The sequence below is a fragment of the Hemiscyllium ocellatum genome, chromosome 11, assembly GCF_020745735.1.
Source record: "Hemiscyllium ocellatum isolate sHemOce1 chromosome 11, sHemOce1.pat.X.cur, whole genome shotgun sequence".
In the NCBI taxonomy this organism is placed as follows: Eukaryota; Metazoa; Chordata; class Chondrichthyes; order Orectolobiformes; family Hemiscylliidae; genus Hemiscyllium; species Hemiscyllium ocellatum.
The window spans coordinates 25393003-25402765 of NC_083411.1; the positions used below are offsets into that span (position 1 = coordinate 25393003).

Sequence of the window (9763 nt, forward strand, 5' to 3'; positions counted from 1 at the left end):
CATCTCTAAGCTTTCCCTGCTGTCTCCTGTCACTTTTATCCTCTTGTTCCAAATACTGACTGATCGTACCCATTTCAAATCAGGCAATCAGGCCCAGTCACAAGCACAAGTTTTAGGATTCAGAGTAAAAAGTGAGGTCTGCAGATGCTGGAGATCAGAGCTGAAAATGTGTTGCTGGTTAAAGCACAGCAGGTCAGGCAGCATCCAAGGAACAGGAAATTCGACGTTTCGGGCCAGAGCCCTTCATCAGGAATGAGGAGAGTGTGCCAGGCAGGCTAAGATAAAAGGTAGGGAGGAGGGACTTGGGGGAGGGGTGATGGAGATGTGATAGGTGGAAGGAGGTCAAGGTGAGGGTGATAGGCCGGAGTGGGGTGGGGGCGGAGAGGTCAGGAAGAGGATTGCAGGTTAGGAGGGTGGTGCTGAGTTGAGGGAACTGACTGAGACAAGGTGTGGGGAGGGGAAATGAGGAAACTGGAGAAATCTGAGTTCATTCCTTGTGGTTGGAGGGTTCCCAGGCGGAAGATGAGGCGTTCTTCCTCCAACCGTCGTGTTGTTATGTTCTGCCGATGGAGGAGTCCAAGGACCTGCATGTCCTCGGTGGAGTGGGAGGGAGAGTTAAAGTGTTGAGCCACAGGGTGGTTGGGTTGGTTGGTCCAGTCGTCCCAGAGGTGTTCCCTGAAGTGTTCCGCAAGTAGGCGGACTGTCTCCCCAATATAGAGGAGACCACATCGGGTGCAGCGGATGCAATAGATGATGTGTGTGGAGGTGCAGGTGAATTTGTGGCGGATATGGAAGGATCCCTTGGGGCCTTGGAGAGAAGTAAGGGAGGAGGTGTGGGCGCAAGTTTTACATTTCCTGTGGTTGCAGGGGAAGGTCCCGGGAGTGGAGGTTGGGTTGGTGGGGGGTGGGGACCTGACGAGGGAGTCACGAAGGGAGTGGTCTTTGCGGAACGCTGATAGGGGAGGGGAGGGAAATATATCCCTGGTGGTAGGATTCAGAACAGAGTTCAATTCAGAAAACTGCTGTGAGCAATGCAGAAAGTAACCAGCCGTCTGCAAGGGAATGGAGTAGGAGGTTTTTATTCATAGCTTTTTTATGATTGCTTGTTAGCAATCATAGGTTTTTATGATTGCTTGTTAGCACTACTTCATCAGTTTCTTGGCAAGATTAATTTCCTGAAAGATTCAAACATACAAACAAAGGAGTATAATACTATATAATAATGAGTCTTTCAAATGCCACTGAAGTGCAGTTTGGAGATCAATGACAGACCTTGATTCATTATGGCAAATAATGGATGGCATAGTTGCAGAGTGTGTTGGGGTGGAATGACCAAATGATTCACTCAACACCCAGGAGTTCACTTCCAGCAACAGAGTTTATTGAAATTACACAGATGCGAAGAAATCCTCTGAAAATCCAGAGAGGTCTTCACCGAACAGAGATTAGATTTTTTTTTAGGTTACTTACAGTGTGGAAACAGGCCCTTCGGCCCAACAAGTCCACACCGACCCGCCGAAGCGCAACCCACCCATTCCCCTACATTTACCCCTTTACCTAACACTACGGGCAATTTAGCACCGCCAATTCACCTGACCTGCACATCTTTGGACTGTGGGAGGAAACCGGAGCACCCGGAGGAAACCCACGCAGACACGGGGAGAACGTGCAAACTCCACACAGTCAGTCGCCTGAGTTGGGAATTGAACCTGGGTCTCTGGCGCTGTGAGGCAGCAGTGGTCATCACTGCGCCACCGTGCCGCTCACTAGAGGAAAATATACATTTTTAGATTTTTTTTCATCTTGCCCTTAACATTTACAAACCAAACCAATCATATTATTAATTAATTACACACATGTCCAAGGAAGCTAAATCATACGACTACACGGATAGAGATGGACAGGCTTGTGGTCAACCCCTGGTCCTCCATGGTCTCATGATGTTTCCCAGACTCTTATCTCCCTTCTTGGGGCTTTTCACAATGGACCCTGTATTCAAGTACATTCCTGCCCAAGCATTTGCCAGCTGCACCGTGCTAACTGCCAGTTAATTGGATATGAGCCTATCACTTAAAGTCCTTTTAATTTCATTCTAGGAAATACAAAAGAATATTGATTTTTACTAACTGTTATAATATCAGTTCCAACAAAGCTATGTGGTTACACCTAATGTTAGAATTCTTTAGCTAACAATTTGTGAGCAGTTTCTTTCTTACCATATTTTTTGGGCACCCCTATCTTTATCCTTGGATGTCTGTTTTTTCATATTTAGGTGAACCTAACATTAATTTAGAATTGATATGAATGATTATTTGACAGATATTGACTTAAACCTCCTATTATGTTGTAATTTTGTAAGAGATTGATTAAATAATTCAAGAGAGGTTCACTAATTGCAGTGTGAATTGTTTTTAATCGATGTCTTATACGTAAACAATTGCAGCAGTATATTCTCTCTCAGTTCGTTTACCTTGGGTCTACTAAGCTAATGTTGTTTTTCTTGTGAATACTACATGTTGCAAATATTTTCAGCCAACCAAAAACACTTAAACCAAATTTTGCTGTCAATTTATTGTCCAGTATTCACTGCTATGACCCAGCTGGCTTCTTAACTGGCCACATCGGTGAATTAGTAGTGGGTACAGTGGTCTTAGGACCCCACAAAGCACAAGCACCTCTATGATTTCTTCAATTGCCTTTGCAGCTTCAAGTTTGATAAGATACTGCTTGTGTGGTTTAAGACACAGGCCGGGTATATTAATGGGTTTAGTATCTATCAACCCGTAATTATGTTTAACCTTAGCCCAAATATTTCGGATTGCGGAGCAAATTGACCCAAATTTCCTATCAACTGACAGATCCTGTTCAAAAGGTGGCAGTATTCCGTATTGTTGCAATATTCCTAACTACACTATGACTGCCTCCTAACTTATATTTTTGCCCATTAGTTGTCCACATTATTCATTTCTCTTTGGTGTCTATTAATGCTCTCATCTCAACCAGTACATCTATTCCCAATACCGTGCCCTCTGAATTTTTACGTACCCAAAAATGCATTGGAATCATTAATCCAGTTGAGTCTGACTTTTATATGCTTCTGTTTTCTTTGTATCCAAATGTTATATTTCATGAGTGGTAGGTCTCAGTCTGTAACTAATACTGATGCTCCTGTGTCTATCTCCTCTTCATGAATATCTAGTTTTTTTGTGACTGCTGGTGAAGTTTGACTAGCTGACCCATCCTGTGCTGAACTCCCCAAAACCTGTTCACTTAAATGAGATCATTGTGGAGCAGGTAGTATTTCCAGTTCTCACTGTTCGGTGTACCTCAAATCGAGCTTGGCCGAGAATTGGGGTGTGTCATGAGTCAATGTAATCTAAGATATTTAATGGTTCACACACAATACTTGTTTCCTTTTTGTACTGATTGAGTGATCTGTCGGAGGTGGGGGCATGGGTGATTTCTGATATACGCCCTTTTGTGCTATTAAGTCCTCATTTATAAACTCATTAGAACTTAGTGATCTAGTATCCTGTTTGATTAGATTAGCTGCACCAGCTCTGTATCACCAATCTAATCAGTTACCTAGTGCCCCCTTTGGATTAGGCTAAGGTTGTGTCGTCATACCTAGCCTACTATCCAAAATCCACATGTGCGATCCTCTTGTACTCTGTCCATCAAGTGATTGATTGTCTTAGCACGTGCCTCCATTACAGCTACCCATTTATCTGTACCTTTGTCTTTTTACCTAGCCCTGCTTGTTCTATCCCAGCTTCCTCAGCCCCCTCTCTCAATTCTTTCATAGTTTGTCTCAACCATTGCACAGGCTCATTCATACCCTGTATGATTAGTCAATTAATCACAGAAGACCCAGCATTGACCCGTCAAAATATCATTCAATATCGTCCTTGCGTCGAGTGAAAGTATGTATTCTCTGAATTTAGTGGCTGCTTTGGCATCCGCAGCTGAATGCATGACTACATTGGTTAAAAAGAATGTATAATATGTTAACCAATCTGGACAACATTCTAGCACCTGGATACCCGAAATGTTGAGCAGAATGGGTACAATCTCATGCTTTATCATACAATATCTCTTCTTGATTTAAAAGTATTATTCCAGGGTTTTGAGAAGATTTGTAGCTCAGGTTGAGGTTGTAGATTTGCTCGCTGAGCTGGAAAGTTCATTTTCAGACATTTCCTCACCATACCAGGTAACAACAGTGAGCCTCCGGATGAAGCACTGGTGGCATAGCCCGCTTTCTATTTCTGTGTTTCGGTTTCCTTGGGTTGGTGATTTCATTTTCATTGGTGGCATCATTTCCTGATTTGGATCCCTTTTCCCACCCCCTGAGAAAAAGAACAGAAAATTACATCACCACAGGATGTGGCTGTCTGATACTGCTCAGAATTTATTTTTCACCTCCAAAATGTCCCATCAGAGTGATGGGTTCAGACACCTTGCTTGTCCATGTTACACAATCGCATCGATGATGTCTGGTCTCCCCAGGATATAACCTTTCTCTCACCCCTTGTTTCATAACTTTTTCTCCTGTCATTCTTCCCTTAATCCTTTGATTGTAATGGTCTGCTCAAATTGTCTACATTTTTTTCAGATAATCTATTTGTTCTAGAATTCACTTTATTCAAATTCAGACTCATGCTCCTTAATTTGTTTTTTGCAGTTCCCTAACCACAGATCACCTCACTCAATAACAGCAAAATAACACCATATGGACTCAAAATTTCCCCAGACCTCTTCATCTGCATCTGCCTTGAAAATACTTCTTCAACACTTTTCCTTTGCTAATTTTATGAATGACTATCATTGAGCAGTAACTACCTTTATATGCTAGCACCCCATCTGAGCTGCAGTGTACACTGTATCAAACAATATAGCTCTAACAAATTACAGTGTGTTCATCAGGCTTTATCTTCAGCTTATACTTACCACCTTTTATCTTCCCCAGGGTTCCCTTACTACAGGCTCTGACACCACCAAGTCTTAACTTGGCATTCCTTCATATACACTGTCCTAACACATTACAATTTCAGCTATTTGTTTAAACACTGGAGCACATGCATTATGCAACTGCTCAAGATGAAGTATGTGTATATCATTCTTGGGCCCTTATACTCAGCCAATATCGCTCCTTCCAGAATCAACATTCTTTCATTTCTGTAACATTTTGACGTAATAGCCAATTGCTCTTTTTTAAAAAAAAATTTGATTGTAATTCTTTTTAAACCCCTTTCACTAATACAACTTCCACTGTTTTAAAGTCAGTTTCCCTATGGATTATGTGTCAGTGCCTTATCATTTAAACTATGTTTTTGTGCTCTTCAAGGCCACACTAACCCTTTCGTCAAGTAGGTGTACACATCTCAGGTTGGCTCTTCAGTGCATTTCTTTAAAAGCCGTGTGTTTCTTACCCTGGAAGCAATAATTGCTTTTGCACACTTACATTAGTCTCCCGAGATCATGACTCTTGTATTATCTTATCAAAATATCGTTGAGGTTTTACTTATCTCTCCATGTATGGTCCAAATGCCTCAGGTAATGGCTCAATCGTCAAGTTCAGTTTTCTTAAAAGGAAAACAAGGATACAAACGTTACCAAGATAAAGCTATCAGTTTAGTACTCTCACCTAAACTTCCCTTTCACTAAAATGCATTTTAACCTCAATTGCCACTTCAACCCATTATTCTAATTTTATTTGTCTTCTACCATCAGTCTCCACCCTTATTTACTTCATCTCATCCAATTTTGCAATTTAACTATAACTACCTAACTAATTCCAGAGCTCTGGAGAGATTTATAGTCTATGGAACATATTCTTATAATATCTAAAAACAGATGTTAAACATTTTTGTTTGATTCAGGCATGAACACATTTTGTTTGTTCTTCCTCCAAGATGACACCTTTTGTTTTTAAAGCTACTTGATAATTCATTTTAAATATTTGATATTTGTCGATGTAAATTTGTCCGTCAAAGTAGTACTAACTATTTTTATGCACTGAAACCACAGACTGTGTGTATTCACTTAATCATTTTAAGTTTTCTGGTAACTATTCCCTTTAAAATGTTTTAAAATGTCAGGCCATGTGGGTCTTAATATAATTTTTTTATCACAGTACCTAAGTGTAACCAGGCTTAGTGGTTTCAAAATTTCTGATACTCAATACATTGAATGTTTTCACAGTAGTTCTCTAATGCGGAGTTATGTTGCTAATGAATGGCTTGATGGGTTGAGGATGCCTAATCCATCACTGTGTTGTGACATTGCAAGTCTGTAGACAGGTTCAGAAATTCGTATCCATTGGTGAAAGCCTTTAGTATCTTCAATTCTCTGAAAAACAAAACAGCATCTATCCATTCCGTTTCAAGCAGAAAGAGTTCATTCATAATGGCTTATTGCTGGTTTAAAAGAGGTGGGGTGAAAACTCCTGGACGTAATTATATCTTCCTCCTGTACAGAAATAAGTGTGTTATAACTAACAAAGGTAAAGCCTACCTCCTTGTTTTTACATTCTCCTTTTATAAAATTCCTCAATATCAGTTTTCTCAAGATTTTAGAACAGACGATCAAACATTTTGTTCGGAGAATTACATTTCCAAAATTCTAATTTCTCTATTACTTGGATACTTTAACAAAGTACTTTTATGATGTAAATCATCAGAGTTAAAGATTCACTCATATATTAAAACAGCATTTGGAAGTTCACTCTGGCCAGAAAATGAAATTCCAAACATTGTAATTTAAACATAATGTTTCAAAAATGAAAATTCACTCAGACCGCTTTCCTTAATCCAAGCACAACAGAAATAGTACATTAATCTGAGGAAAGAGCAAATAAATGATATCTTTTGACTTAATTTTAATTCCTCAATTAACTTTAATCACTGTAGCCAATTCAAAGAGGCAATTTTTTACCAAGCTTTAAGAACCAAATTTTAAAATCAGTACTAATATCTGGATTACTCATGGCACTGCAAGCTAGGGAGGGTAAGAACAGGAGGATAGAGCAGATAAATCGTTGCTGAGAAGCTGGTGGAGGGGAAAACGGTTCACATGTTTGGATCGTTGGATTCTCTCCTGGGGTAGGAGTCACCTGCACAAGAAGGACGGATTGCACCTGAGTTAGAAGGGGACTAATATACTGTCAGGGAGATTTGCTGGAGCTGCTTGAGAGGATTACCCAGAGCGAGATAGTGAGGAAAGAGATCAGTCTGAGACTGGTACAGTTGGGAAAATGAGCAAGTCAAACAAACACAGGGCAGGCAGGAATAAAGCAGCGAATGAGGTGAATTAAATTGCATTTATTTCAATGCAAGAGGCCTAAAAGGGAAGGCAGATGATTTCGGGGCATGGTTAGGAACATGGTACAGGGATATCATAGCAATTAGAGAGATGCAGATCCGGGATGGGCAGGACTGGCAGCTTAATGTTCCAGGATACAAGTGCTACAGCAGGGATAGAAATGGGGCAAGAGATGAGGAGGAGTGGTGTATTTGATTTGGGATAAAATGACAACTGTACTTAGGGAGGATATCCTGAGAACACATCCACGGACGTTATTTGGGTGGAACCGAGAAATAAGAAAGGGACAATTACCTTATGGGGACTGTACAAAAGATCACCCCCGCCCCCCCATAGTCAGTGGGAAACTGAGGAACAAATTTGTAAGGAGAGCTGTTATCCGTAAAAATAACAGGGTGGCAATGTTGGGGATTTTAACTTTCCAAACATAGATTGGGATTGCCATAATATTAAGGGTATGAATGGAGAGGAATTTGTTAAGTGTATACAAGAAAATTTTCTGATTAAGTATGTGGATGTACCAATTAGAGAAGGTATAAAGCTTGAACTACTCTTGGGGAAATAAGGCAGGGCAGGTGACTGAGGTGTCAGTGGGGGAGCACTTTGGGGCCAGCCACCATAATTCTATTAGTTTTAAAATAGTGATGGAAAAGGATAGACCAGATCGAAAAGCTGAAGTTTTAAATTGGAGGAGGTCAATTTTGACGGTATTAGGCAAGAACTTTCAAAAGCTGATTGTAGGCTGATGCTCTCAGGTAAAGGGATGGCTGGAAAATGGGAAGTTTTCAGAAATGAGATAATGAGAGCCCAGAGAGAGTATGTTCCCGTTATGGTGAAAGGCAAGACTGGGGGTGTGCAAGGAATGCTGGATGATGAGAGAAATTGAGGGTTTGGTTAAGAAAAGAAGGAAGCATACATCAGGTATAGACAGCAGAGATTGAGTGAATTTTTGGAGTATAAAAGCAGTAGGAGTATACTTAAGAGGGAAATCAGGAAGGCAAAAAGGGGACATGAGATAGCATTAGCAAATAGGGTTATGGAGAATCCAAAGGATTTTATAAATACATTAAGGCCAAAAGGGTAACTAAGGAGAGAATAGAACATAGAACATAGAACATAGAAGGATACAGCGCAGTACAGGCCCTTCGGCCCTCGATGTTGCGCCGACCGAGTCCTACCTAACCTATACTAGCCCAATAACTTCCAAATGCCTATCCAATGCCCGCTTAAATGAACATAAAGAAGGAGAGTTCACCACTGATACGGGCAGGGCATTCCATGAACTCACAACCCGCTGTGTGAAGAATCTACCCCTAACATCTGTCCTATACCTACCACCCCTTAATTTAAAGCTATGTCCCCTAGTAACACCTGACTCCATTAGCGGTAAAAGGTTCTTAGTATCTACCCTATCTAAACCCCTAATCATCTTATACACTTCTATCAGATCTCCCCTAAACCTTCTCTTCTCCAATGAGAACAGCCCCAAGTGCCTCAGCCTTTCCTCATACGATCTTCCTACCATTCCAGGCAACATCCTGGTAAACCTCCTCTGCACTCGTTCTAAAGCTTCCACATCCTTCCTATAGTATGGCGACCAAAACTGCACACAATACTCCAGATGAGGCCTCACCAGAGTCTTATACAACTGCAACATGACCTCAGGACTCCGGAACTCAATTCCTCTGCCAATAAAGCCCAGTACACCATATGCCTTCCTCACAGCACTATTTACCTGGGTGGCAACTTTCAGAGATCTGTGTACATAGACACCAAGATCCCTCTGCTCATCCACACTACCAAGTAGCCTACCATTAGCCCAGTAATCCATCATCTTGTTATTCCTACCAAAGTGAACGACTTCGCACTTAGCTACATTGAATTCCATTTGCCACATTTCCGCCCAGCTCTGCAACTTATCTATATCCCGCTGTAACCTACCACTTCCTTCCTCACTATCCACAACTCCACCGACTTTCGTGTCATCCGCAAACTTGCTTACCCAGCTTTCAAGTCCTTCCTCTAGATCATTTATAAAGATAACAAAAAGCAATGGTCCCAAAACAGATCCTTGTGGTACACCGCTAGTAACTGCGCTCCAAGATGAACATAATCCATCAACTACTACCCTCTGTCTCCTTCCAGCCAGCCAATTCCTAATCCAAACCTCTAATGTATCCTCAATGCCATACCTCCGAAGTTTTAGCATTAGCCTACCATGGGGAACCTTATCGAACGCCTTACTAAAATCCATATACACAACATCTACTGCTTTACCCTCATCCACTTCCTTAGTCACCTTCTCAAAGAACTCAATAAGGTTTGTGAGGCACGACCTGCCCTTCACAAAACCATGCTGGCTATCCCTGATCACGTTATTCCTACCCAGATGTTCATAAATCTTATCCCTTACCATTCTCTCTAAGACTTTGCCCACCAC

General features: G+C 41.2%; 1 long non-coding RNA gene across 1 annotated transcript; it reads right to left on the minus strand.

Moving 5' to 3' along the window:
* Window positions 1–2389: 2389 nt before the first annotated feature.
* Window positions 2390–6337, minus strand: LOC132820137 (uncharacterized). The gene is made up of 3 exons (XR_009645173.1): window positions 6140–6337; window positions 5465–5585; window positions 2390–4349 (listed from the first exon to the last, which is right to left on the minus strand). It is a non-coding gene; the product is annotated as an uncharacterized LOC132820137 (long non-coding RNA).
* Between the last annotated feature and the right edge of the window lie 3426 nt (window positions 6338–9763).